At 53.1% G+C, this 27780-nt stretch overlaps 1 long non-coding RNA gene across 1 annotated transcript in view; it reads left to right on the top strand.

Moving 5' to 3' along the window:
- LOC139680775 (uncharacterized) overlaps nucleotides 1–27780 on the top strand; it is a 44242-nt gene that overhangs the window by 6344 nt on the left and 10118 nt on the right. The window contains exon 2 of the long non-coding RNA XR_011699410.1: nucleotides 527–997. This is a non-coding gene — a long non-coding RNA (uncharacterized lncRNA). The remainder of the gene's footprint in view (nucleotides 1–526; nucleotides 998–27780) is intronic.

Genomic DNA, 27780 nt, shown 5'->3' with positions numbered 1-27780 from the left:
GCACTGCTGCAGGTGCTGGTTTCATCAGGAGGCTTTTGCAGGAGGGGATTCAGCTTGGGAATTGTCACCTTTTTGAGTCCTGTGGCTGTGTGTTGTATTTGTCACTGCTCTGTGTGTGGGGGAGACATGTTGCTCTGCAAAGAGATCTCTGTCTCTTTTCTGTGGATGGATTTAAACAGGAATGCTACATGTCAGAAACCAGTGTGACCAGTACTGACCAACTGGGGCAGTAACACCTAGGCAAGGAACTGCCTGGTGCCCTCTGCTCCCTGGGCATGTGGCCACCAGCATGGCCAGTGCCTCTGCTCAGCAGCAGGAAGGAAAATCCTGCTTGGTCCTGCCTTTTGGCACAACCCTGGCAATTCTAGTGCTGAATTTGGGAATATCTTGCATTGTTGTTCCATGGGGTGTGCTCAGGGCTGTGGCTGACAGGGGAACAGGGAGTGGAGACAAGGTGCAGCTCTGGCCATGCTGTAGTGACCAAGGTCACTCCTGGTCCCTCATCCTGACATTTGTTTCTCCACAGGTTTTGGCACCTGCCACTTCAGGAATGACATTGGGCACAACAGCCACAGGACTGTCCTTGTGCTGGAAGCAAGGAGACCAGAGCCTGACTGTGGGCAGGATTGGGACCTCTCCCTCTCCACGAAGGTCCTGAGCCAAGAGGATTTGTCTCTGGATGCTTCCTCTGCACTGGGATCTCTGATGTCATAAACCCTCATGGACTGGGTGTTGGATGCTCCCTTCTGTTTGTAGCTAGGAATGGCACAGCCAGGAGGCTGCAGGCACCTGCTCCTCTCCAATCCAGTGGATTACTGCTTTGGGCATCATTCTGGAGGCACTGGCTTTGATACATGAAATATCCCAATGGACAGATGTGGAAAAGCAGCAGTTAATTCCCAGTTCTGCAGGTCCCTCCTTTTTTCTGGGCTACTCTGAGCATCGTGGCTCTGGAGGAGGGAGGAGTCGTGTGTAGGACAAATCCTGCTGGTTTTAGGTGAGTCAAGAAGATGTATATTTCTCTCTCTTTTTTAAAAAAAAAATTTAAAGCACCTTTCTGTGGAACTTCTATGAAAACTGTATTTTCCCTCCCTTGAGAAAACAATGCCAAATCCAGTGAGCTGCTCTAAGGGGAAGGGGGAGCAGACAGGCTTGTTTCTGACAGCTGAGCTGCCTCCCCCTGCCTGTTTTAATCAGAACATTTTAGTACCGTTTGAGCCTGAAAACCCTACTAACACTTTACTTCCTGGAGTTTTATTGCTGAGTAATGAACAAAGGGGTTAAAAGCTGCAGTTCCCCAGCAGGTTTTCCTTTCATTCCCTGGTGAGGGGAACCCTGCTGGTTTTTCACACTTCTAAGCCTGTGGAACCAGTGGTGGTGGCTCCACGGGAGCCTGGTCAGGCTCACTGGGAACAATGTGCTGCTTGTCCTGAGGGCACCACGGGGTTCTTGATGGATGCAGGGGATGAGCTGAAAGGTTTGCTTTGGAGGGGAGGGTGGTGTGAGCATCTTTGTGATGGAAAATCCACTCTCCTGCTAGAAAATTATGCCGGGCCCTTGGATTCTGAGGGGACTTGTACTGGTGTTGACATCCTGGTGTGATGTTGGGAGGGGTGCCCAAGGGGCTGTCAGGAGCAGCTGGGGATGTGGGAGGGTTAAATGGTGGGTTTCTGCTTGGGTGGGGGCTGAGCTGGTGATCCCTGTGCCAGGGCAGAGGGAGTTTGCCCTCACCAGCCCTTTATGGTGCTTCTTGGGATTGGCCTGCAGTGACACTTTGCTTCTGTGGTCCCATGTGCTTTGGGGAGGACATTCCCCTCCATCCCTGGTCCCAGGGAAGGCTCTAATGGCCCTTTGCTCTGAACTGGGGAGGGTCCAGCTGGGTCTTGGCCCATGGAGCAGAACTGGCCCTTTCACTCAGGGGGGTACTGTGTTTCACCTTGCCCAGGCTGCTTTCTCAGGTGTGGGTTTCTTGTAGTGATCTTTCCTTTGGGAAAAGGACTGAGAAATGTGAATAAAGGGAAAACTGCTGCTGGGAAAGACTTGGCTTTTAAAAATACATATCTGCTTTTGGTTAGGGCTCATCTCTTCTTGTTTGCTGGTGGTCAGTCGGTCCAAGGAGGCTGAGACAGCTTGGCAGGGATGTGAGTTCTGTTCTGGTGTCCATCTGGGCTCAGCAGGGCTGTGGGCACATCCTGCAGGGGTCTGTGCCAGGGTGATTACAGGGAAACAGAAAAGACATTTAAAGCTGTTGCTCTTCCCTTTTATTGAACACAAACCCAGGGGAGTCTGATGTTTGCTCTTCCCAGAGATGGCTCTGCCAGCTGGGTGCTCTTGGGATGGATGGAGATGGCAAATCCAGACTTGAAGAGCTGAGGAGCTGAAGATTCTTCTGCACTGCAAACTCCCAACTGTTTGAACAAAGCTGGGATGTTCTAGTTTCCTCCCCTTGTCAGTGTCTGACTGGTGCTGGTACAGCTCAGTCTCTTCCCAAACCATTGGGATTTGGGTTTTTTCCTGATGATTGTATGAATATACCAAGTACTCGACTTCATCCCTTTACAACCTGAGATTTTGGCTGCCTGTGCTGTGCCTGCCTCTGAGGTGCAGGCAGGAGGGATGAGATTGTGCACGTGACCTTGCTGGTAGTTCCACATTTCCGAGTGCTGAGCTCCCTGTGCTGGGGGAAGGCAGAGACTTTATACCTTGAGCTTTTGTAAATGAACCCAGACCTGCCTGGCTCTTCTGCACCAGCCTCTGGTGCCAGGCTGGGACCTGGAGTCGGGTTTGCTTCTTGTCATCTTTCCTCTCTTGTTGAGAGGTTCCCTTTGGTTGTTGGGAGCTGGGGCCTTGGTGCAGGGGCTGCTGACAAGGTGTCTGGTGGGTCAGGCAGACTCTGGTGGGTGGGTCCTGTTTGGGTGCGGCATTTCTGACTGGATCACAGAATCATGGAATAGTTTGGGTTGGAAGGGACCTCAAAGCTCACCTTGTTCCAGCTCCTGCCATGGGCAGGGACACCTTCCACTAGACCAGGTTGTTCCAAACCCTGTCCAACCTGGCCTTGAACTGCCATCCAGCTATAGAGATCCTCACCTCTATCTGCAGGGACCAAAAGCTTTTTATCATGATCTTTAGCAATCCCTCATAAAGCCTCTGGTCTGTGAAATATTTATCACAGGCTTTCTCACCTTTACTTGCTCCATACACATCAATGGCCCTGGACACCCCAGAGCAGAATGTGGCCCAGTAGGACTGGTCTGAGGGATGCTCCAGGGAAGCCCAAAGCTGCTGGGGGCACTGATGTTTGGGCACAGGGAAACCCTCAGGCAAATGGCCAAAATGCTTCAGGAATTGACTGTCCCTGCTCTGCCCCTTGCCCTGTGGCATCTCATGGAGTCACAGAATCATTTCTGTTGGAAAAGCTCTCTGAGGTCGTTGAGTCCAACCATTCTTCCAGGACTGCCAAGGCTACTCCTAAACCATGTCCTCAAGTGCCACATGTGCCCCCTGGAAGGGCGGTTTCCCACGGCTGTCCCCCTTGAGCAGTATTTGGGGGCACACACCCTTTTGGAGGGCAGTTCGCTTCGCTCTGCGCTCCCGGGAGGGAGTGACCGCCGTGGGCAGGGGGTGCTGGATCCTGAGCGGGGCTCGGGAGAAGCGTCTGGATCGGGGAATGCCCATCCCGACGCGATGCCCATCCCGGCGGGATCCGCTCGGGTGTCCCGGGATCGCTCGTGGGCGCGCGCTGACACCTGGCGGCAGCCGCGGGCAGGGCCGGCAGTGCCGGGCGGGGCCCGCAGGGGGCGCGCGGGGGCAGCCCGGGATGGAATCCTGTGGGATCATCCCATGGAATGGGTTGGGTTGGGAGGGACTTAAAGCTCATCCAGTCCCACCCCCTGCCGTGGGCAGGAACACCTCCCACCAGCCCAGGTTGCTCCAAGCCCTGTCCAACCTGACCTTGGACACTTCCAGGGATGGGGCAGCCCCAGCTTCCCTGGGCCACCTGTGCCAGGGCCTGCCCACCCTCACAGGGAATGATTCCTTCCCAATATCCCATCTATCCCTGCCCTCTGGCAGTTGGGAAGCCATTCCCCCTTGTGCTCTCCCTCCAGGCCCTTGTCCCAAGTCCTTCTCCAGCTCTTTTGGAGCCCCTTTAGGCACTGGAAGGGGCTCTCAGGTCTCCCCGCAGCCTTCTCTTGTCCCGGCTGAGCACCCCCAGCTCTCCCAGCCTGGCTCCGTGGCAGGGCTGCTCCAGCCCTCCGCTTTCCGAGCTGGAAAAGCTAGGGAGAAAGGTATGGAGAACCCCCCGGAGCAACCAGTATCCCTGCGAGCGGCAGTTCAACAGGCAGGGCTGCTCCGGCACCAGGCAGATGACGTGGAATTCAGGGGGAAAACAGTGAAATTGGTGTTTGCTGTGTAAAACATCGCGGGGGGACTTCAGCGGCTTCTCGGCGAACCGACGGGGCGGGCGCTGCCCCGAGCGCTGCTCCCGCGGCCGCTGGATGGCAGCGGAGCTCCGCAGGATCCCGGTCCCGAGGCATCCCGGTCCCGAGGCATCCCCGCTCCGAGCCCCGCAGCATCCCAGTCCCGCGGCCTCCCCGCTCCGCTCGGAGCCGTCGTGCAGGCGAGAGGGATCCAAACCCTCTGGGAGTGGGCACTGCTGTCCCATAAACAGCAATTCCCGACCTCCTGGGGTGCTTGTAGGGGTACAGACCCAACAGCAAGGAGTTGTTCAGGGTTGGACTCGATGATCCTTGTGAGTCCTTTCTGACTCTGGATGTTCCATGGTTCGAAAGTCAGAATCTGAGTCCTGACACCCCAGGGTGTCAAGGCAATAAGGGATGAGGCTGGGGAGGGAGTGGATCTGGGATGATAACCACGATATCTATGGATCTGCATTTAGGAAAACTGTTGCACTGGACCCGAAAAGCTTCTGATCCATGAATGTGACCTGGAAATGTGTGTGCTTGGGAACTGGGCAGTGTGGGCAGGGGCAGGAGGACACTGGGAGAGCAGCAGGCTGGTGTTTGGATGAGGAGTGCCTTGGATTGTGATCCAGAGACATCTGCTGTCCCTGCTGTCTCCTGCACGCTCCAGGCAGGTCCCCTACATGGCATTTCTGGAGCTGGGAGGTTTAGCCATCTCAGTGTCAATGTGCTGTCTTCCCCCAAAGAAAAGCTTGGAAAGCTCCTGCTCTGCCTCTCCCTTCCCTATTGGCCTTCCCCTCCCTTCTCCAACTCCCCCAGGACAAGAGGGGTTGGGAGTGTTGTCTGGCTCTGCTTCCACATGGCTCTGTCTGGAAGTGGGTGAATTATTGCTGGATAAACCAGTGTGTTTGGCTGCCTTGAAAAGCACTTCCAGAGCAGTCCCAGACTACTTGGTCGGCACCACTCACATTGAAAGGTTTCACTGTCCAGGCTCCCTCCTCCATGGCTGGAGCCAACTGCAGATTCCACCACCACTACCAGCCCCAGGGCTGGGTTTCCATGGTGAATGCATTTGGGTTCTGCACCTCAAAGCCTGGATTTTTTGGGAAGTTTTTAGCTGGGAGTGTGATGGTTTGTCCATCCTCTGGTTGCCCCCTTGGAGGGATGAGCTGCCTGCCCAGCAGAGCTGGTGCCTTGGGGGCAGACCCACCAGCTCTGTTCTCTCACTGCTCTGGGCTCCAACACCCCTCTCTGGGGTGTGGGTCTGCCCTGGGACCTGCTTTTCCTCATGCCAGGACCTGTCCCTGCCATGCTGTGCCCTTTCTGAGCTCCTTCTGCTTGCTTTTACAAACCACAGTAAACCTGATTTAATTTGCCAAGGTGCTATTTCAACCCTCCCATGTTAAACCCGAATTAAATGTTTTTTTTTACAGGGACTTTACATTTGAAGAGTTTAGAGTTGCACCTTCAGGTAAATGAAGTCTGTGTGTCCAGCCAGGATCTCTCCCCCTCCCAGCCTTGTGTGGGACACTGAGAGGCCAAAATCTTGCTAAAAATCTTTATTTAGGCTTTCCATGTGTTGCCTCACCTGCCTTTAAAAAGAAAAGGAGTTTCTGGGTTTGTCTCTTTGCCCTTCCTCAGGGTGCATCTGCCCAGCAAGGACATCTCCTGTGCCCTGGGAGCTGTGCTGCGCCCTTGGCCTCTGGAATGCTCTTTTCATTGATATTTTCTGGGAACAAAAATGCCTGCTTTGTATCCACTGCCCCTTTCTTTCCCCACGCAGAAGGGGAGGGAGAAAATGACTAAAATATTTTCTTGTAACAAAAGGCTGGGGGTGAATCTAGATCAGCCATTCTGATCCATTTCAGGCCAAATCTCCAGGGTTTTCAGCGGAGAAATTAAAACACTGGAGCTTTCTCTTTTCTTCCGAAGAACAAACAGGAGCGGTTACCACTTCCTCCAGCTCATAAACAAAACCAGCCCGACGTCTCCAGGAGAAACCCTGCCAAGAGACTTTCCTTCCTAATTGTTTGATATTTTTTCACTTCTGATTAGTATTCGGGAGTGCCTGGCACACAAGTGGGAAGTTTCAGGAACAGGCTGTAGATCTTGCTTGAAGCAAATCCTTCCCTCTTTTTTCCATCCTTTGCCCTCCTGTCTGTCCCCCTTGCCCCTCCCTCCCTGTTTTGCCTGCTTTGTTTTCCCTCATTCTTCCAGAGCTGCTGGTGGCTTTTGGCCACCAAATCCATGGCAGGGGGTTGGAACTGGATGATCTTTAAGGTCCTTTCCAACCCAAACCATTCTAGGATTCTGTGAATCTCCGGCACTTGCTTTTCCATTTGAAGATTTGCTGCACTTGCAGCTCTAAAGGCTTTTAGTGACCTGCTCTTCTGCAGTTCCTTTGCTTCCAGACTTTTTTCTGCTCTTGGGAAGGAGCCTTGGCTGGCCTGGCTGCAGGGGAATTCCCTTTCCCAGGAGGAAAGGGCAGGCTGGCATTTGGATCAGACTTGTAAAGGCTATAAAAGACTAAAGGGTGCAAGGGATGGGGCTGAGGTGCAGTCCTGCTGTACACAGTGGGGTCTCCTCTGTCTGCCCCAGCATCCTCTAAACTTTGTCTCCAGTAAAATTGTGAAAGGATGGAATCCTGGGAGTTCTGTGGGGCTGCTGGCTCTGTCTTGGGACAGTGACTCATTTGAGTCCCTGGGGAAACAGAGGAAAGCAACTTGTTTTCCTTTTGCTCCAACATCCTTCCCCAGGAGTGTGGCCTGTGCCTGCTGCCAACGCTCCTGCCCGGGGGGATGAGCTGCTGCCCTCATCCCGCTTTTCCGACTCACTTTATTGTGCAGGGAAGCACTTTCCCACATCTCTGGTTTGTGGCTGGGTTTTCGTGTGCAACATTGTGCTGAGTTTTGTTCTTGCATCATGTGCTGGAGATTAGGAAATCGGTAGCGATAATAAATATCGCTGAATGAGTGGGTGTGGGCAGGAGGGAGGGAGAAGAGTGATTTAAAGGGCAACAGAACTGTGTGTTCCCCACGGGCAACACTCTCTGCAGGGATAAGCCAAGCTGTTCCCTCCTCTTGTTGCAGGAGGCACCCGTGTGATAAAGTAACTCCTTTGGAGAATGGGGCTGGAAATGCTCCTCTGGGAAACTGTGTGGGGTGTGTGTACCCTGAGCATCCCAACTCCCCTGCAGAGGGTGGCTTGGCATTCCCTTCCAGCTCTTCCAGCCCTGCTGGTGGGATGTCAGGACGCAGGGTCCCCGTTAGTCCCGTGCCGTTGTTTGGGATCAGCTCCCACATCTCTGCCAGCCAGTTGGTTGGGTGTCTGCTGTGTGCTCCTGCCCCTGGGAACACGCAGCTTCCACTCCGTGACTCAGCCCCAGTTTCTTCATCATATAAACAACCACAGTGGCTCCGGCTTTTCTCACGCTTTCCCTGCCTGGTTTCTAAGGATTTTATAGCCCACTGGCTCTCTGGGGCTGGTACCCCCTCTGGGCAGGCAGGTGAAGTGAGTTTGCTTCTGTTTCATTATTCGGGAGGGGAAACTGAGGCTCTGGAGGATGAAGTAACTTATTCCAACTCATGCAGGGAATGGTGGAGACTGTGCCATGTGTCTTGGCATGGCTGAGCTGGTGCCTCTGCTCCTTGTCATTGCCCTGTGCTGTGTTTGGGACAGAGAGGCAGAGCCATGACCTTGGGTTGCTCTTCCTGATGCTGAGGAGAGCACGCAGGTATCTCTGGATGTTTTCTCAATTCCATGAGTGCTGGAGCTGCTGGGGAAGGGGATCCCAGGAAAGGTGCTGCAGGAGCTTGTTTGGGGGGCAGTTCCGTGCCCAGATGGCTCCAGGCTCTTCTCAGGGCAGTGTCTGAGCAGCCTGAAGCCGGTGTGAGGGATATTCCTGTGGGGCAGGAAGATATTATCCCCTTTTTACAGACGGGAAGGGCGGCTCATACAGCACAGGAGGATTAGGGCTGGGATTTTCTAAAGCCTCCTGGTTAAGAAGACTGGGACTTGCAAGTCACTTAAGTTACTCAAGAGCCCATGTGTGAAATTCCTGGCTGGAGCAGGATAATGAGCTCAGGCTCTATGACAGTCCAGTACACCCCCGCTCTCCAGCAGCAGATCACTGAGGCACCACAATGATTATGAACCCCTTAAAGGATTTTTGAAGCACAGCTTCTTTCTCCCTGAGTTTCGCCTGGTGACATTTCCATTTTTGTTTTTATTTCCTGATGTTTGCCCTGTGACTGAGCTGGGATGGGGGGCAGAGGCTTGGGAGAAGCTGTGGGATGGGGATGATAAGCAAACCCTTGAAAGCAAAGTTCAGGCAAATCCATGAGCAGGTGGGGAGCAGGTTCCTCACAGTGGTGACATATCTTGGAGGCAAAGGATCCGCTCTGGAGCTCTGTGTTTGCAGAGCTTTGGGGGGCACCTGCCTTGTCTTTGCTGGGCAGTGCTTCTTGCTCTGTTGTAGCTGTTGCTGCAGCACTAACAGAGGATTAATGGTTAATCAGTTGTTCATGGTGGGTTATAAACAACCTGCCGGGCTCTTTAACACCTTTTGCCGATGTGCTCCTTGCCCCTCATGGCACATTCCTGTCTGTCTGATGCAGCCTTGTAACCTTGATTAATCACTCGCTAGCTCCTGCTGGGAATGTGGCTGGGATGGTGCCCGTGGACCTGCTGTGCCAGGTTCCCAAACTCCCTGTGGGACCTGGGAGGGCTCAGCAGGGCATGTGAAGGACAGGGGGGCCCTGCAGCCCTTGTGCAGGTGCTGTGCCCTCCCCATGCTCTGCTCTTCCCTGGGAATGAAGATGATTCTGGGAGAGGTTTTAGGATGTCAACAAACGCTTCAAAGGGCAGGTGTGAGAAAGGCCTTTGGTTGGCCCTACTGAGATGGGGATCCAGTGCCGGAGGTTTCGGGATCCACCAAGTTGATGCAGAAGCAGACCCTGCTCCAGCCCGGAGCTCCCACCTCGCAGGAGATGAGTCCTGGACCTACACAGCTCCCTGCCTGGCAAAGGAGAAACATCTTGGGACTGGAGCTCATGGCATTTGGGACACGGCGTGTGCCCTTCCTGGGGGCTGTGGGGAGCTCTCCTGGCTGAGCAAACAGGGCTGGGATATTACCTGTCTGCTCACCTGTCAGCAGCTCCGCAGCTCCGTTTCATCTCCGGCTCTGGAATTTCCCCTGCAGTTTCTGCCTCCCCCTTGCTGCCCCCTTCCCACGATTGGGGTAATTAAATATTGTCTGAGCCAGTCACTTAATGACCCAGTTGTTTGCCAAGGGGAGATAACCCAGTGTTTGCTGTTTGCTCGCTGCAGCCCAAGGACGTGGGCAGCTCCTGCCCAGCCAGGGCCAGTCCCCTGGCCATGGGGTGTGTGTGACATCTGGCTGTGCTGGCAGAGCCCTTCCCACGGGGCAGGGCTGGCACCTGCGGCCGGTGCTTGAAAGGGATGAGGCTGGGGCAACCTCTGCCCTTTGCATGTGCTCCTGCTATGATTAGTTAAATACCAACCTTGCTGTGTCTTCAGAAAGCTGGGTCCGGGTCCAAGGAAAGGTCTGGCCATAAAAGGAGATTCCACTTCCTACATTTTTATATTTCCCACTTTTATATTTTTTTTCCTTGCTTGTTCTAAGGTTCTGTTTGAATTTTAGTGTTTTGTTTTTGGTTTTTTTCTGAAGCTTGAGGGTGTTGGTAGATGCTCATCCAAGCCTAGGACAGGAGAGGTGACCAAGTGCTGCTGTCCCCACGTCCCCCTGCCCATGCTGGGCTGGGAGTGGGGCCACACTTGTCTTGGAATAGAGGAAGCAGAGACCAAACGTCCATCGTAGAATCATGGAATGGTTTGGGTTGGAAGGGAACTTAAAATCCATCCAGTGCCATCCCCTGCCATGGGCAGGGACACCTTCCACTAGCCCAGGTTGCTCCAAGCCCTGTCCAACCTGGCCTTGGACACTTCCAGGGATGGGGTAGTCACAGCTGCTCTGGGCAAGGCTGGGAAGTCCTGGGCTTTGCTGCATGTTAGAGTTGGAGCCAAGGTGGAACCGGTGCCCTGGAAGGTGCCAGGTCTGGTGGGAGACTTGTCCCTACCAGCTCCATCTCCATCCTGCAGGGAAGGTCTGTGGTTTGTCCACTGATGTGAAATGGCCCCACAGCCACATCCTTCCTTTGTGGAATGGGATGGGACTCTCATTGCTGAGTGTGCCCTTGGGGAGCCATTCTGAGTCCCTCAGGATGGGGCAGGGGACGTGGGGTATGTGCCAGCAGAGCCCAATTTGCCTTCCAATGCCCAACGGATGCCGGGGAGGAAAAAGATTCCCAAGGACTCCATCAGCCAGAGAGCCTGTCCTGTTTTTTTACTGTGGCACCCAAGTCTCTGCCAGGGTTTAAGCTGAAGGTGGGTCTGAGATGAAAGGGAGCCGCCCCACCTGGGGCACACCTGGAGCACAGCTGTCTCCTCCCAGCCGCGGGGCCCTTTATGGCCCGTTTGTGGTGCCGCAGGTGATAAGACTCACCTGGGGGAAGGGGCAGGGCTGCTGTGCCCGTGGTCCCTTCCCCATGTCCAGGTGCCCCTGGCTCTGTTTTAACCTGGAGAACATCGTGCTTGAAGCACAAAGAGGTTTAAGTGAACAGGCAGGTCAGGTTGGAAGTCCCAGGAGCTCTGAGCTCAGTCCACACAGCCTGCCCAGGAGGTGGAGTTTCCCCTGCAAGAGGCGTTCTGGGATCCTCTGGGATGATGAAGCCATATGTCAGTGTTGGATTTAATACTTATTTAAGGTTGTCTGGGAAAGCCAACTTTCTTAAGCCAGAAACAAGTTGTCTAGTGGAAAGCTCAGAAGGAAGAAAACTCTCAAATTGTGATTTCTGGATTCTCTTTAATTTTAGGGATTAGGAGTCCAATTTCTGCCTTTCTCCAAGTTACTGTGAGTGTGTTATAAATTAAAGTTGCTGCAGAGCGAATGCTGCTGCCAGAGCTCTGGAAGGCTGGATGTTGCTTGGCTGCAGATGTCCTTGCTTCACCTTTCCACAGCACAGGGAAAAAACTCTTCCCCTTGGCCAGAGACAGGAGTGTCAGCAGTGAAACGCCGAGCGGGTGCCCTGTGAAACCCATCACGTAGCTGGGCCTGCTCTGCTCCCCTGGGCTGGGCTTGGCTGGGCTCAGCATGAGGACCTGGAGCTGTGTCTGTGTGGTAACACAACCCTGAGCTTTCCAAAGCCAGAAGCAAATAGAAGGGATAGAATTGAAATTTTCTTTGTGTTCCAATCTCAGGATTATTTTATTTTTTAGATAGTCCAGATTTTCAAAGAGCACTGAGCCTGAGGAATGATACAATTCCCATGTGCTGGGCTGTCCTCCTGTGCCTGGGGAATCCTACTATTGATGTTGGGTTATCCTGGAGATCCTTAATTAAGATTAGTTGAAGTAAGAGCTGCTTCTGCTGAAGTTGGCAGCACATGACCTTCCCTTTCATACACCACAAGCTTGAAAGTTGTTTGGAAGGACTTTTGAAGGTTTCAGCAGAGATGCTGCCTCTTTTGGGATGAGATGCCATGTCCCATCAGAGGTGCCATGTCCATCAGAGGGGCCATAATCTCTTCACCATCCCAAGCAGGCGCTGTCAATGCTGGGTCCTTGCTCTCCGACATGGGCACCATTGAAGGCTGCAGGTTTGCTCCAGCCTAATCACAACCTTTCTCCTGAAATCTCTCTTATGGTATTTTTTTCATTATTTTTTTTAAGTAGTAGATCCTGTCTGGGGCTGTTTTAGAGGATTAGGGTCCCCAAGAGCTCCACTGCGGTGCGGGACGGCGGCGAGGCTTGGCTTACCTCTAATGGCTCATTACTGGGGGCAGAGAGATTTGGGGGCTGCTCTCACCCTCGGCCACGTGAGCAGCCTGGCTGGCACTGTATGATTAAATTAGTTTCTAGGAGAACAAATCCCGGATTAGTGGAGCCATTTGCCATGCTGAAAGTGGAGCCCTGCTAATTAGGTTTATGTAACGGCGCTCGGTAATCGGGCAGGGGCTGCAGTGGGTAATTGGGAAGCACGCTGGGGGCTCTGGTGGCCTTTGGAGCTGCTGAAGTCTGGGCTGAACTTCTGCAAATTAAAAAAAAAAGAGATTAAAAATAGCATTGCAAAGCATTGCTTCTGGAAGTGTTGAGAAATGTGCTGAGCCATCGAGCTCCTGCTGTTTTCCATTTGTGGCTGAGACTGGAGGTGTCACAGGATCACAGGGTACCCTGAGCTGGAAGGGACTCACAAGGATCATCCAACTCTTGGCCCTGTACAGGGTAACCCCAAGAATCCCACCATGTATCTGCCTTTTTGTCTTGTATCACAGACCTCTTTTCCTGGGGCCCTTGGGAGAGCAGAGGTTGTGGCTCCCTGGCTGTGCTGTCCCTGCTCAGCATCACATCCTCTGCCTGTGTCCCAGGAACAGGGGTCTGCACCAGAGAGTATCTGAGTGGTTATCCCTCCAGAAGTGAGGTCTGGACTTTGCTGGAGCCCGGATATGGTCAGATCCCACAGGAGATGCTGTTTCCCAGCTGGATAGGCAGCGTGCAGCACCTGGATGGCCCCACTGGTGCCTCCCACCAAACAAACCCTGGTAAAAATTGCCCAGCAAACCTCAGTAAACTTTACTGGGGCAGCCTAAGGCTAAGACATCCCAGGAACATGCAGATTAAATCCCTGCAGCACTGGGACTTTCCTTCCAGCTGTCATGGAATTGTGAATTTTCCCTTTGCCTCTCCAGTTGCTGTTTCCCCTTCTCTGCCAGTGAAGGAGGGTGGCACAAAGGGATGTTTTTGGCATTGTGGTGACAGGAGAAGTCACTGGCCCTGTGACAGCTCTGTGGGATTCAGAAAGAAAGCCTGAGCTCCTGTGGAGAGGTGGGATGGAGATTGTCAGCCCCATCCAACCTGGCCTTGGACACTTCCAGGGATGAGGCAGCCACAGCTGTTCTGTGCCAGGGCCTGCCCACCCTAACAGGGAAGAATTTCCTCCTGTGATGGGGAGTTGGGGTGCAGAGGCCTCTGCAGCCCTGAGCCTTCCCCATGGGAGTGCTGATGGCTCATCCTCCCTTTCCACTGGCATTTCCTCCCTTGGATCCAACCCTAAGCCCGGCTGATGGAGTTGGTCCCAGGAGGGACTGCTCAGCTCCAGCTCCCTGTGGCACAGCAGTGATGCTGCATCCTGGGGGCAGGTGATGTCCTGGGAGCACACTGGGGCTGTTCCCATCGTACAGGCTTTTCCTGCTGCTCTGAGTCCCTGCACATCCCTCCTCTGCTGCTCCCTGTGTCCAGCCCACCACCGACAGTGCTGCCGAGCTTTGATCTGCTCCCAGTGATTAAATTCGTATCATCCAGACTGACAGCTTAATATACCTCAGCCAGGCCACACTAAATTAGTTGTGTCTGTCTTGCCAAAGCTGCAGAAATGTTTTCTGACAGCTACATGCACTTGATACATTTCCCCCCACCTTTTTTTTTCCTTTTCTCAGTGTACAGTAAGGGTTGTCTTTACTCTGTTTGGGTCATCCTTCCTTGAGTTTCCCATAAGCTACTCCGTGGCTGCTGGTGCTACTTTGTGCTTGTGGAGTGGAAACAGCTGCCCTGGAGCTCAGGGCTGGGATCTGCAAGGGATCAGCCTGGTGCTTCCATGCAAAAATTGTGTCCTCGAGTTTTAACATTTATATCCTAACATGTTTTGCTTTAGGTTGAATTTTTGTGTTGTGAAAGTGGTGTGCTGGCTGAGTTCAGACTAAATTTCCTTGTGCCCTGAGGTCTCCTCAGCACTGGTGGTTGTCCTCAGACTGGTTGACCCTGGTTCATGTCATGGGGTGGCTGTGGGTCTGTGTTAGTGGTGTTGTGGTGGGGCCTCTAATTCAGCACCAGTAGCTCTTCAGCTTCCTCTCCCTGTGGATGCTCCAGGCCTGGCTTCCTGCAGCCAGTTTGGGGTGAAACGTGGCACTTTGCTGCTTCCTGAGCCAGCAGAGGAGGTGCAGTTACACTGCCTTGGATGAGGATCTGCCGGCAGCAAATTGGTTCCACAGTGTTGGATTAATGCACCAAACCTTCTCCCAGGACTGGGATGGCTTCTCCCTTCCTCCTCTGAACATGGACAGTACCTCTGGATTTTCACATGGATGACATCAGACTGGGGTGATGGATGGGACAAGGAGCATCTCCGTGGGTTGGATCAGAGAGAGGAAGGAAGAGGAGATCCACTTTGAACTAACCCTTTGCAGCCAACTTGGAAAAGGTGTTCCCTTGCCAACAGCTTAAAGAAGGAAAAAAAAACCCACCCTTCATAATTGCCACATTTAGAGGAAGGAATTCTAAATAAAAAGTTAATCTCCTCCAAGGATTAGCAAAGCATGCGGCGTCTTGTCAGATGTGGAAGCAAAGCGGAGGCCTTAATTTTTTAAGACAAGAGGGATGTTTCTGTTGGAGCCTGTCCCTGCCACGTGCTGGCCAAGTGACCCACGGGCTGGAAGGGGCTGAGATCCTTTGTCCCATGTGAGGAGGACAAGCTGGTGCTCTGGGGCTGTGCGTGGTTGTGGTGCCCAGCAGCCCTGTGGGTGGGTGAGGACCCTCCTTCAGCGCCAGCTCTTCTGTGGAAATCACTTATTTTAGGAGAGAATTCTTCGTACAATGTGGAAGATGTTGAGATGCTGCTCTCGGTACCAGGGTCTTCTGTCTCCTTGGAAAGGCAGATGGTATCAGCATCCTTGCATCCCCAGGGAAGAAGAGCTTCAAGCATCCTCTGCAGCCTGGGAGAGGTGGCCCCTGGCTTTGGGAGGTGCTGGCTTTGGCAGCTGAGCTGTGAGGATACCCAAAAGGTTTGGCTTTGGCAGGACCTGAGTGGACAGAGTCATTAGTGGCTGTTAATTGTGGTGGTAGGTCTGGGAGTTGGGCACTGTTTGGTGCTTGGACAGGGATGTGTGGAATTCAAAGTCACTGTTTCCAAATGCGGGAGCTCTGGTGAAACTCCCGTGTCTCCCGAGTGGGCAGGGACGTGTCCAGCACAGGACTGGGGGAGCTGCCATGTTTTGAAAAAGCAGGGACTTTGTAGGTTGGTTCCTTCCTCCCTATATTTGTTTGTAGTTTGTCCATTATCTGCTCCATCTTTGCTTCACCACTGACAAAGAATATGCAAACCCCAGGCTTGGCTTTTGAAACGTGGATGCAAATCCACTGTGGTTGATGTGGGGGTGTCTCCACCATGCACAGCAGTCAGGTCTACCAGCCTGGCATCCCAGGCACTCAAACCCTCAGGGCTGGTGTTGGGAGGCATCCACAGGATAGGATGTTTTCTATCAGGTGACACCTCTCCAGCTGGGACAGGCAGTCCTTTCCTGTTACCCCAGAATCAAGGAATGGTTTGCGTTGAAGGGACCTTAAAATCCATTCAGTTCCACCCCCTGCCCATGGGCAGGGCCACCTTCCACTAGCCCAGGTTACTCCAACTCCAACCTGGCCTTGAACACTTCCAGAGATGGGGCAACCTGTGCCAGGGCCTGCCCACCCTCACAGAGAAGAATTTCCTCCTCACATCTCATCTAAATCTCCCTTTTTTTATTTTAAAACCATTCCAACTTTTTATATCTTTATTTGCCTGTACAACAAGCTGCTTTCCCTCTTTTTAATAAGCTCCTTTTAGGCACTGGAAGGGGCTCTCAGGTCTCCCCAGATCCTGTTCCTCTCCAGATGAACACCCCCAGCTCTCCCAGCCTGGCTCAGGGCAGAGGGGCTCCAGCCCTGGGAGCATCTTTGTGACCCTATGACTTTATTAATATTAATTTACTCCTATTTACTGATTCCTGTGGGTTGGTCCATCAGCTGACAAGGCTGGCAGAGGTTGGCACATGCTGGATGCTCCAACACTGCCCTGCCCTGTCCCAGCTGAGGCTTCCCCTGGATCCTTTCCCTTGGGGCTGAAGGGGGGAACAAGAGGACGATGCTTTTGCTGCTGGTCATTTACACCTGAGCCCTCCTCGGTGGGGGAGAGGCTCTGCGACTGCAAGAGGTTAAAACTGTGCCCCTGTGTTTACTTTAGTTGGCTGCCACACTGCATAATAACCTGTCAGCACTTCAGGTGGGGATTTATTTGTGCATTAAAACTGGCCTGGGGCGGGCGGATGCAGACACTCTGCAGCATGCTGGAAAATGTGCCTCCAGCGTAAAAACAGCCTCTCCAAATATTTCACCCTTTTAATAAGTGCATTTAATTAAAGTCATATAACTTTTTTTTTTATTATTATTAAAAAAAGAGGGAGGGGAGGAGGGGAAAAAAAGAAGTGGGGCCTGTTGAGGCTGCAAGCAAAGGCTGGAATACAAAGAGGGGGTTTAAACGTGGGTATTTAATGGAAAAGTCATCAACAACATGTTGTGTTGCTCCTTATTTCCCACTCTTGCTTTGGTTGTGCTTCGAAAGTTGAAAGGAGTTTCTGGGTTTCCAGGCTGCCTTTTCTCTCCCTCTACCTATCCCCTTCCCTCCTCTTGAAATTTTGCAGAATTATTAATTTTTCCAAACAAAGTTGCCAAACGATGTTGCTCTTGGATGGACCCACAATTGCTTTCTCTGCTTGTTTAACCTTTTATTTCTTTTCCTTGGATCCTAGTGAATCTTTAAGCCACCACATTTATTGTGAGCACCTCAAGGTCCCTGCAGAGCAGGTCCTGGAGGAGGAGGAGGAATAGGAGGAGCTTTGGGAAGGGGTGGATGATATTTTGAGATCATTTGATGTGAAGGTGCTTATCTGAGTGAGGCTGAGGGCTAATCCCTGCTGCTCTGGGTGGAGGGAGGTGTGTGCCTGGGGGACCAGGGGAAGCTCAGTGCCTTGGGGGTGACAGCCACGAGGCCACCATGGCCCTGAGGGTGCCCACCCCAAGCTGAGGTCCTGCTCATTTCTGTGGCATTGCCTTGCCCCTGACCACGAGGTTAAGCTGAGTTTATTTAATCTTTCATGCAAGACAAGTTATCCAGAGCAGCTGTGGCTACCCCATCCCTGAAAGTGTCCAAGGCCAGGCTGGACAGGGCTTGGAGCAACCTGGGCTGGTGGAAGGTATCCCTGCCCATGGCAGGGGGTGGTACTGGGTGAGCTTTCAGATCCTTTCCAACCCAGCCCATTCCATGGTTCTGGGATGATGATTTCTCACCCTCTGGGCAGTGTCAGGGCTGCTGGTGTCCCATCCTCCTTTTAATGGCATCTGTGGTTGTGTCAGGAGCAGGGGGGATTTCAAAGCTCTGCTGAGATAAGTCCAATTTGATCAAATTCCTTATGGGAATGTGCTGAGAGATGTGTGTGTTGCACAAAGTGCCTTTATCCTGGCACAGGTGACGTTAGCACAGGATGTGCTTTAGAGTGGAATGGGCCAGGGTAGGGCAGGGCTGCTCTGGGGGCTGAATTCATTCTATTCCAGACACAATTCCCTTGATGGGGTTTGGAGCAACCTGGTCTAGTGGAAGGTGTCCTTGCCCTTGGCAGGGGCATGGAATGAGATGAGCTTTAAGATCCCTTCCAACCCAAACCTTTCCATAATTCAGTGAAATGCAGTTTTGCACAATTTTGATGCTGCTGTTCCTTCACACCCTCTTGTGTGCTGCTCCCTTGCTCTCTGAAGATTGTTTTTTTTGAAGGAAACTAAAACCTAATGGATTAGAAATCTGAGAAGGAATAGAAGGGTTGTGGATAAAAATGGATGCTTTCTTTGGAGCTGGAGTCTTGCTGGTGAGGAGGAGGTTTGTGGGATGGGGAAGCTCTGCCAATTCACTGATAGAAAACAAAATGGTTTTCCATGGTATAGAGGGCAGGTAGAGGTGGGAAAACTCCATGGGAGCTGGATGGGAACATCCAGCAGAAATGGACTTTTTGTAGCTGCCAAGTCTGGGCCCGTCCTCCCAAGATCCACAGAAGGGTTTGTGACCTTTGCAGCTCACTGGTTTCCCTGGGAGCTCAAGCACTGAAGGAGGAGCTCTGAGCCTCCCTGGTTTTGGGGGTCCAGCCTATGGGTACAGGTGGTGGTCGTTGGCAGGTGTGGTCAGAGTGGTCTCTTCTGAAGATGCTCTGTGCCATGTCCATGCCAAGGATGGATTTTCCCCCATGGGAATAAACCAGCAGAGATTAAGTGGATGCAGGACTAAGCCAGTGCCCCCTGGACTGTTGGAGCACCATAAGGAAATGGGGGATGGCTGAGGGCTCTCAGCTTTCTGACTAGAATGGGACCTGGGTAAAACTGACTGGAAGATGCTTTTTGCCTTCTCCTTGCAGCAGGACAGGCACAGATGTGTCCCTTTGCTCTGGGAGCTGACTGGGGGGCCTGGCCCTGCCTGAGCTGGCTCCTTCCAGCTGCTGACTGTCCAAACTTATGGACCACGGAGAAAGGACATGGCCTGCTTCTGGGTGGTCAGGAGGCCCCTGCAGATTGGCTGCTGCTGCAGGAGCAGGGGGAGTGTTAATGACAGTCCCTGGGGGGCTGTGAGGAGCCTGGTGCTCCTGATGGAGCAGGTTTTGTGGAGCAGGTTTCGTGGTTGGGATTGGTGCTTTTGGAGGAAGACACCAAGGGCAGGAGGGTGCAACTGCTCTCTGGTCCTCGGGCAGTCACCAGATCTCATCCCAACCCTAAATCCAGGTCATATGAATCTTTATTTTTCTTTTCCTCTCCCGCCTGGAGTCTGCTCTATTCATTTCTGTCTCGAGCGAATGAACCCGCTGTAAAGGAGACTTGCATTCCTCTGGATAATCTTGGGCAAGCAGGGCCTGGCTGCAGTCTCTCAATTAAGCAGAATTGCTCTTCCCTTTCATTCCCTGTCCCCTGGCATCCTAATTGGAGGTGCTGCCCCGTGGGCTGGGGGGCACACGGTGCCCCTGGTGTGGTGCACAGGGTCAGTGCTGGCTGCAGCAGCAGGAGGTGGCGATTTGCCTTTGGAATGCTGAGCCAAGCCGTGCCCAACCGCTCCTTTCCCTGCTTGCTCCATTTTGTTTTCTTTCTGGCAGAGGGAACAAATTTCCTTTTGCATGAAGCTGAATTAATTCAGCCTCTCCACAAAGCGTCCCTTTTGTCTTCCTCTCTCCATCTCATTCCTGAAGTGCAGGACAGGGCATTGCCCCTCCCATGGGGCAGTGGTGCCCAGGGGGAACAGGGGCACAGGGCTGTGTGTCCCTTCCTCTCCCTCTTATCTCCCCACTCCCCTGAATTTACCTGCAGCAGCCAAATGAGCTCTGAAATAAGAAGCCTCATTGGTTGTAGCAGACCTGCCACATGGCAAACCTTCCTTTCCCTCTTGGGAACCAAACCCAGCTTTCCATGCCCATCCCTGCTACTGGTCTGTGTTGATGGGGTGAGGATGAGGATGATGCCTGTGGGCAGTCCTAATGCTTCTTGGCTGCTGGAATGTGATTCATGTGGTGGGAAGAAAGAAGCTGTGGCTGCTCTATCCCTGGAAGTGTCCAAGGCCAGGTTGGACAGGGCTTGGAGCAACCTGGGCTGGTGGAAGGTGTCCCTGCCCATGGCAGAAGGTGGGACTGGTTGAGCTTTAGTGCCCCTTCCAACCCAAACCATTCCATAATTCCAAGTGTGAAACTGTAAAGACAGGCTTGGGAAAGAGCTTGGAGGTCTTTAGTGTGCTGTGCACTGATCTGGTTGCTGTCCCTGTGTCAGCCCTGGATCATCCACCTTTTCCAGGGAGCTTGTAGGTGCCATCCTGGTGGTCTGTCCCATTGTTGCTGGAGCCTGGGATGGTTCTGCCATGTCCTGCTCCCTGCAGCTTTTCCTGCTCCCTGCAGTTTTCCCACCTAGCACAAGGACCAGGACGGGGGCACAGGAGCTGGTGAGCAGAGGAGTGTTCCCCAGGTTTCTCCTGGCACACCGGCAGTGGTTGCAGAGCCCTCCTGCTCTCCCTGCTGTGCCATGAAGCGCTCAGGGCAGGATTAGTGGTGTCTCACAGGCTCCCTTTCCCAAATCCCTGCTGTGATGTGAGCTGTGAGCACCCCGTGCCCCCGGCAGGGTGGCTCCCAGGGGTGCACTGCATGCCCAGCTGTGTTGTCTCTGTCTGTTCCTTGTTGTGATCACAGTGATGCTGCTGTTCTTGCTCGATACTCTGCTGGAGAGAACAAGCTTGAGCTCAGGAGATGGGAAGATGCTGCACACATGGCCACATGTGCTTTTCCTCTCCCTCTCCAAACTTTTCACCATGAGGAGCGATGGTTTGGACATACCCAAATTATTTATTTACCCACGAGGACTTCCCAGGGACAAAACATTTTAGCTCCTAGGGGGGTCCGGGTGATACTGGGAAGGGTTCGCTGCTTTTTCCAGCTGGGTGAGGGTGGGCTGTGGGCGCGGGGGGCACCGCGGGGAGGGCACCGCGCCGGCGGGCGGGGGCGCGGCAGGTCCCGACACGCAGCTGTGCGGTTGGGCGCGGGAGGCGCGCAGATGTTCCTGGAATTCCCAAGCCGGATGCGAAGCGGCGAACAGGATGCGTCGGGGGGAGCTTGCCAAGAGCTTGACATAGCGAGAGGATCGTGTTCTGCCCTTCCCAGCGCTGCGAGGGGCTGCGGGGAGCTCGGGAGTGCCGGGAGGGGCAGGATGAGCCCTGGGCAGCAGAGGGTCCCACAGCTCAGCACCCACACTGAGTTCCAGCGTCTCTCATAACTTTGCTCTCTTATCCCTGTGCAGCTTCTCCTCTTGGTTTTCATGCTGTTTTTCCAGGAAATCCAGCTGTGCTCATGCAGACCAAGTCGGCTTGCCAAGCAGGTTGTGCTGCTGTAAAGCCCTCCTCCGTCTTATCATTCCTATGGTTTCTTGTGAGCCAGGGCTGTCCTGCAGTGGGAAGATGTGTCATGGCCATGCCTCCCTGTGCCCATTTCCAATGGTTTCTGCCTGGATTATCCTCACTGTTGAGCGTGTGATGGATTTCAGGCAGCTGTGTCCCTGGAAGTGAAGCTCTGGCTCTGGCTCTGGCTCATCCCTGCTCGTGTGGGGCCAGGACCAAATGAATTAGCAAAGTGGAAAGCAAAGTGTACTGTGATGGAAATCCCGTGGGCAGAAGGATTTGTGCTGCTTTCCCCCTTGGGTGTTGCTCCCATGCAGGGGGTTCCTTCAGGGAGTGCTGTGGGCACAGGGCTGCAGTGCTCAGCCACAGCCTGTGCTCCAGAGAGTTTTCCTTAGTACCTCAGGGAGCCCTTCGAGATCCCTGCCAAGAATTCAACATCTGCACAATTGATACTTGGCAGGAAATTTTAAAATTCATGCAAGTTCCCCGAGGTGAGGAGGGAAAGTGGCTGGATCTGCAGATCCATCTCCACTCTGTCCCTGGGCCAGGATGGAGCAGGACTGAAGTTACTAAGCCTGAGGGATGTGGGACAGTGACATCTCAGGATACCATGACTTCTGGATGTGTTTCTGCCTTGTGGGCTGGAGTTTTTCTACATTTCCAGCAGTGACAGTGTATTCCAGTACCTGAAGGGTATCAAATCCTGCAGAAATCACCAGCTCAGGACATGGGAGCTGGTGCAAGGGATGGTGAGGCTTCTTTGACTCGATGAGACATCCTGGATGCACTGATGGGTCCCACTACATGGGCTGTTCTGTGTTCCCCTGCTGCCAGCTGGCTCCTGAGCCAAACCCCTGGAGTTCCTGAACAGGGATGAGGCTCCCACTGCTCCTTCACCCCAGCCCAGGGCTCTGCTCACTAAAGAGGATCAGGTGCTGTTACCTGCCATCACTTCAGTGTGCAAACTGAGGCAAGGAAAGGCAGCCTGGCTCTCAGGTAACCAGGGCTAACTGTGGTGGCATCTGGGGCTCCCTGTGCAGGTTTGCTGAGGATCCCAGAGCAGTGTGGGATGCCAGGAGCTCAGCCAGGCTCTTCCAGCAGCTGCTGCATCTTTAAGACCCCCCGTGCTCCAGCCATGGGGCCGTCAGCCAAAACAGGCTCCTGGGTGTTGCAAACCAGATGTTCCCAGACCGCAGAGCTGTCCCCTCTGTCCAGCGTGGAACTTCCTTCCCAGATTGTCAGTTCCTGAGACTTCATATGAAAAAAGCAGCTTAGTCTGTTGTTATCTTGGCCTTAAAAATTCTCCATCTCCAGCACAGCTGGTAAACACCTCCTGTTTGCAAGGGGCGATGCTGTTCCTTGGAGCTGTTTGCTTTAGGGAGCTCCCCAGGTCTGTCTGTGGGGGGTTGAGTAGAACAGGTCCCTGATCCTGGCAGCCCTTCCCCTGGAATGAGCGTGGCTGGGGCTATGGAAGGCTGAGTGATGGCTCCTGCAGTGTTTTGGGGTCTCTTTAGGGAAAAGACTCTGGAGTTGATCACTTTCTTGTGCTTCAGTGTCCCCGTTTGTGTGGCAAGGATAGTGATGCTGCTGCTTCCTAAAGCAGTGAGAGAGCTGGAGTTTTATTCTTGTGCAAGTGAAAACCTGGGAATTCAGTGATAGCAGAAGAAGGTGCAAAGAAGTAAAAAGCTGGACTGAAGGTTTTGGAAGCAAACAAACCTATGGGTGAGAGAAAAGGGGGTTTGCTGTACCACCCCTTAAAGCATGAGAGCCACTGGGCTGGGATTCCGTTCTTCCTGACAGGCCACCCCTCAGTGGCAGCTTGGGGACCCTCAGCCCAATGCAAAGGTGTGGAGAGTGAAACTCCATCCTGAGATATGTTCTCCACTTGTGGGGTGGAGGCAAGAACAGGCTCTTCACTGTGCTCTCCTGACATGGAGATGGACATTGCTGATGGCTTTCTATGCTCCTCGTGCCACTCGTGTGAGCAGCTTGGCCACCACAGACCAGGATGATCCATGTGCCAGGATAAACAGGCAAACGACTTGCAGGGTCTGCTGATGAGTTTTCCAGCAGTAATTAACTGGGACACAGTAAAAGCCTGAGGGCTTTGGCCATTTTTGGGCTGCACAGCAGTTTCCAGGAGCTCTCCCTCATCCTGGCTGGTGGTACCTCCTTGCTGACCTGATCCAGGGATACCTCAGCACATCAGTGGCACTTGCTTATCATTGCTGTGGCTGCAGGAGATGCAATTGCTTTCATTTCCTCTAGTCCATCCCTCTTGGAGTCTGTGGATATGGGTGGCTCAATCCCAAAGAGGATGAGAAAACCCACAGGAGGTTTTTGATCTATAAATGAGGGACTCCCCTGTCCCCAGGGTGCTGCTGGTGGGGTGTCAGAGGTGTTTGGGGTGTCCTCCTTTCCTGGAGAGGTGGGAGTGAAGGGACAGTGTCCCCTTTGTCCTTCTCTTGGAGGAGATGTGAGCAGGAGATCGTACCATCCAGGAAAAATCCTCTTCCCCTTGACCAAACCACAGGGAACTCACTGAACTCGTGACTTGGATGGAGCCACAGGACTTGTGGGTTTTCCTTCTCTCTCTCACTTGCCTTCCCAGCGTCTGCCTGTCCTGCTGGGCTCGTATTTTGGGTGAACCCCAAGAACACTGAGTTTACTTTGAGGAATGTCCCCCTGGGTGGACCAGGCTGGAGGAGTTCAGTGGCCAGAGGGAACTGAGCCTCCCTGTTCTCTGGGCTTGTTTGAAGGTTTTGTGGTCAGCACCAGGGCTGCCCGCAAGGACCTGGGGGTGTTTGGTGTGAGATCATCTGGCTGCTTATTTAGGGACCACCAGTGAGTTGCTGAGCACCTCAGGAACTGGGCTGTGGCCACCTTTTGATATCAAAAGATATCTCAAAGGCAAATATTGAGAAATTTTGGGTGGGGGGAGCTGGAATGGGCATTTCTGGGGTGCTGGGAGCCACCGCACCGGCTGCAGCCAGGGCGAAACGCTTGATGTATTCCAGTGGGTGGCACATGAAAGGTGTGGAGAGGTCATTAATTGTGGACCTGGAGCCCCTGGCTGGCTCTGGGAGACCACCAGAGCTCCGTGGGGCGTTTGGCATTTGGACAGAGCAGCACATATTCGTCCTCCTCCCTTCATCTTTAAATACCACCCCACAGATTTCAAGGAAAAAATAAATGCACTTAAAATGGCAGCATTTTGTGGTGCCTTGAGGACTATTTATATTTTTATTGCTCCCACAATTTTATAGAATGGCCTTTTTCATGAAAACATCAGTGTGTGTGTCTGTGTGCAATTAACCAGCCACCATCTTCAGAGAGCAGTTTTACAGCTGGGTGCTGGGCAGGGGCACGTGGTGCTGGGATCCAACTGCCATCGGCCCTTCCTGGGGCTCTGCTGGGCCAACTCCAGGCTGATCTCAAACTTTTCATCCTAACTCAGTTTTCCAGGCTGTGGTGGAGGCTGTAAGCTTGGTTGGAAGAGTTACTCTCTTCTGGACATCCCATAGTGTCAGAGGAAAAGACATTTCTTGGTGATGAACTAAAAGTCCAGCAAGTTGGAGCATGGAGTGAACCAGAAGGATTTCCTGCCCATCACGTTTTTGCCTGGAGGTTTTAAGGATGGAAGGTGGGTTTTTGGTGTTGCCCAGCCCTTGCTGTAGCACAGCTGTGGGGGCTGGGCCCAGCTCTCTGATGGCACATTTGCCTCTCCCATCCCTGTGGAAAATGAACCAAATCTCTCAACTTCCGACTGCAGCGTAAGATGTGAGATAAGGATTTACTGGAAGGCTCCCGTTGCCAAATAGCCTGGAGACCCTTTCCTTCCTTCTCTGAGCAAGAGCAGGAGGTGTAACCTGCATCTGTGGGTGGTGCTGGCCTTGACATGTGAGATTTACACCTTCATCACAATAACAAGGGCCTTGAAGGATGTACAAACCACTGCCTTGTGTCTGGTGTCTTGTGGCAGGTCTCAAACCTCCTCCTCCAGATGCTTGTTGGTATCACATCAGGATCTCAGGAGGAAAGGCGATAAAATGGACACTTCTCAGAGATGAACCACTTGGATTCTGAAAATCACTAAACCCTTGAGCCACATTCATGGTCATGTTGGGTGTTTTGATGCTGCTCCTCTGCTCCTTCCCACATCCCTCTGGTCATGCCTGTGGCTCAGTGGGGCAGAGGGGACCCTGTGCAAGGTCCCCCTTCTCCCCTTCCTTAAAGACCCACTCAGAGACATGGTGGGTCTTGTGGTGGGTATTTCTTCACTCCCAGGTACAAACCATCCCTTGCAGCTTCAGAGCAAAGCTGGTGGCACCTCCCTGGCACCGGGCACGTGGCAGAGGTGAGGGGGGACCCCACGAGGGGTGGGCAGAGGCCTGAGCCTGGCTGTGCTCTTTAATATCTGTGCTCTAAGTGCACATGGAGCAGGCTCCAGCTACAGAATGTTTATCTTGGAGATTAAATCTGCAGAGCCTCCGGTCTCCAAGTCCATGCCGGGAAGAGAGGGGCGAGGAGGGAGGGGAGCCCAGCCCTGCAGGGGCACACACCTTGTTAACCCTCTGGAAGCTGCCAGCTTGAGAATGAAGGGTTGGAGGGCAAATGCAGATAGAGGGAGAAAGGGTGGGGAAACACGAGGCTCTGAAACAGCTTGGCAAGGGTTGGCACAGCCTGAATTGCTGCACCTGCTTGTGAAGTTTTTGCAGGCAGGAATCTTTCTGTTCTCCTTCTGCAGGATGGAGAGCAGTGTGGGAGCAGTGATGCCATAGCCAGGATAATTCCTCCTGTAAGTGCAGAGTATGGAATTAGACAATGGTTTGGGTTGGAAGGGACGTTAAAAGTCATCTTGTTCCAACTCCTCTGCTGTGGACAGGGACACCTTCCAGGTTGTTCTAAGCCCTGTCCAACCTGGCCTTGGACACTTCCAGGGATGGGGCAGCCACAGCTTCTCTGAGAAACCTGTGCCAGGGCCTCATCACCCTCCCAGGGGAGAAATTTTTCCTTTAATCTAAACCTACTCTCTGTCAGGCTCTTTTCACTGAGTCCTTCCCTGCCCTCAGCAACCCCAGATGTGGGATGATTAGTTGGGTTGCACATGGATCTCCATCTCTAAGGGGTGTGTTTTCACCCATCCTCCCTGGCCACACATCCAAAGGTCTCCACCTCCTCTGAGCACCCTCCTGGGTGCTGGGCCAACCTCTGCTCCAGCTTCTGCATCCGCTCTGGGAGGGAAAACCAAGTGGGCTCAGGGCTGGGTGGCTGGTCAGCTTTGCTCCTCCAGCCCTTGGCTGGGCAGAGGCTTCTTATTTAATCTAAAAGGAAGAATTTAATTAAATGAGATGTAGATCTCATCCACTGGGAGTTCTCCTTGTAGGCACCATGCCCTGGATCGTGGCCAAAGCAACAAAGGGAGCTGGGGGAGGAGAAGGGTGAAGGGAGGAAGGCTGGGCAATACTGGGCTCCTTTTGCTTTCCTCCAGCCCTGGCCAGGTTTTCCCCTCACCTGCCCTAAGGATGGGACTGGGATGAAGCTGTTCAGCCCTTCTCAAACCCCACCTTGGTGGCTTCAACCATAAAACCACAGCCAGGAGGATGGAGGGAGCACAGAAGTGGGTGTGCCTTGGCAAAAATCAGATTTTCTGCTTGCCATCCTGTTATTACCCCATGAAAGTATCTTTCTTGGAAGCTTTCTTTACTGTAGACTTGCTTTTGGTGTCTCTGGAGTGCTGGGAACTGGGAGCAGAGAGCTGGAAGGTGTTGGGAAGGTGGACAGGCAGGGCTGGACTGGGACCTGCTGGGGATGGAGGGATGGGAAGGGGCAGCAGGATCCAGCAGGGACGGATGCAGCTGCACCCAGCTTTCTTCCTCCTCAAATCCAAGTGATGATGTTGGAGACTAAGAGTCATTTTTGGGAGCAGGAGAGGCCCTAACCTGGGATGGACATGGCAGGACCTCCTTGAGCTGCAGTGTGAGCAGCCCTCCTGCAGGAAACCCCCTGGCTCCAGCAGGGAGAGCCTATTAAAAGGGAACGGGCAAATCAATAAATCAAGGCACCTGAAAAATGAAACCAGGGGCTTTGGAAAAGAGGTTTTCTTCTTTCCATTTTTCTTTTTCCTCAATTAAAGCAAACAAAAACCCCTCTGCAGGCGGGGGGCTGGTGTGGGCACTGCAGGGCTGAGCTCAGGGTGCTGCTGCTGAAATGAGCTCCGTAAATTAGAGCTCTGATACCTGGAGGTGTTGAAAAGGGATCAGCTGTTCCCCAGCTCGGGAGGGGAGAGGGCTGGGAGTGCCCATTTCTTCTGGAAGGTGGATTTTCTCCAAAAATCCAGCTCTTTGCAGATCTTATGTTGACATCAGTGAGGGGAAGAAGATGCTTGTGAGGATGGGCAGATTGAGCTGAAGGGATTTATCCCAGAGGTTTTGTGTGACAAATACTCTGGTGTTTCCCCGTCCTAAGCAAATCCTGTTTGTCTCTGGGGTGTTTTGAGGCTCTTTAATGGGACCCATGAAACTCCCTGGCTTTATATCCCAGCTGGCAGGTTTTTGGGATCAAACA

This window comes from Pithys albifrons, chromosome 19 (genome assembly GCF_047495875.1).
Source record: "Pithys albifrons albifrons isolate INPA30051 chromosome 19, PitAlb_v1, whole genome shotgun sequence".
Lineage (NCBI taxonomy): Eukaryota > Metazoa > Chordata > Aves > Passeriformes > Thamnophilidae > Pithys > Pithys albifrons.
This window is presented reverse-complemented; position numbering and strand designations above follow the sequence as displayed.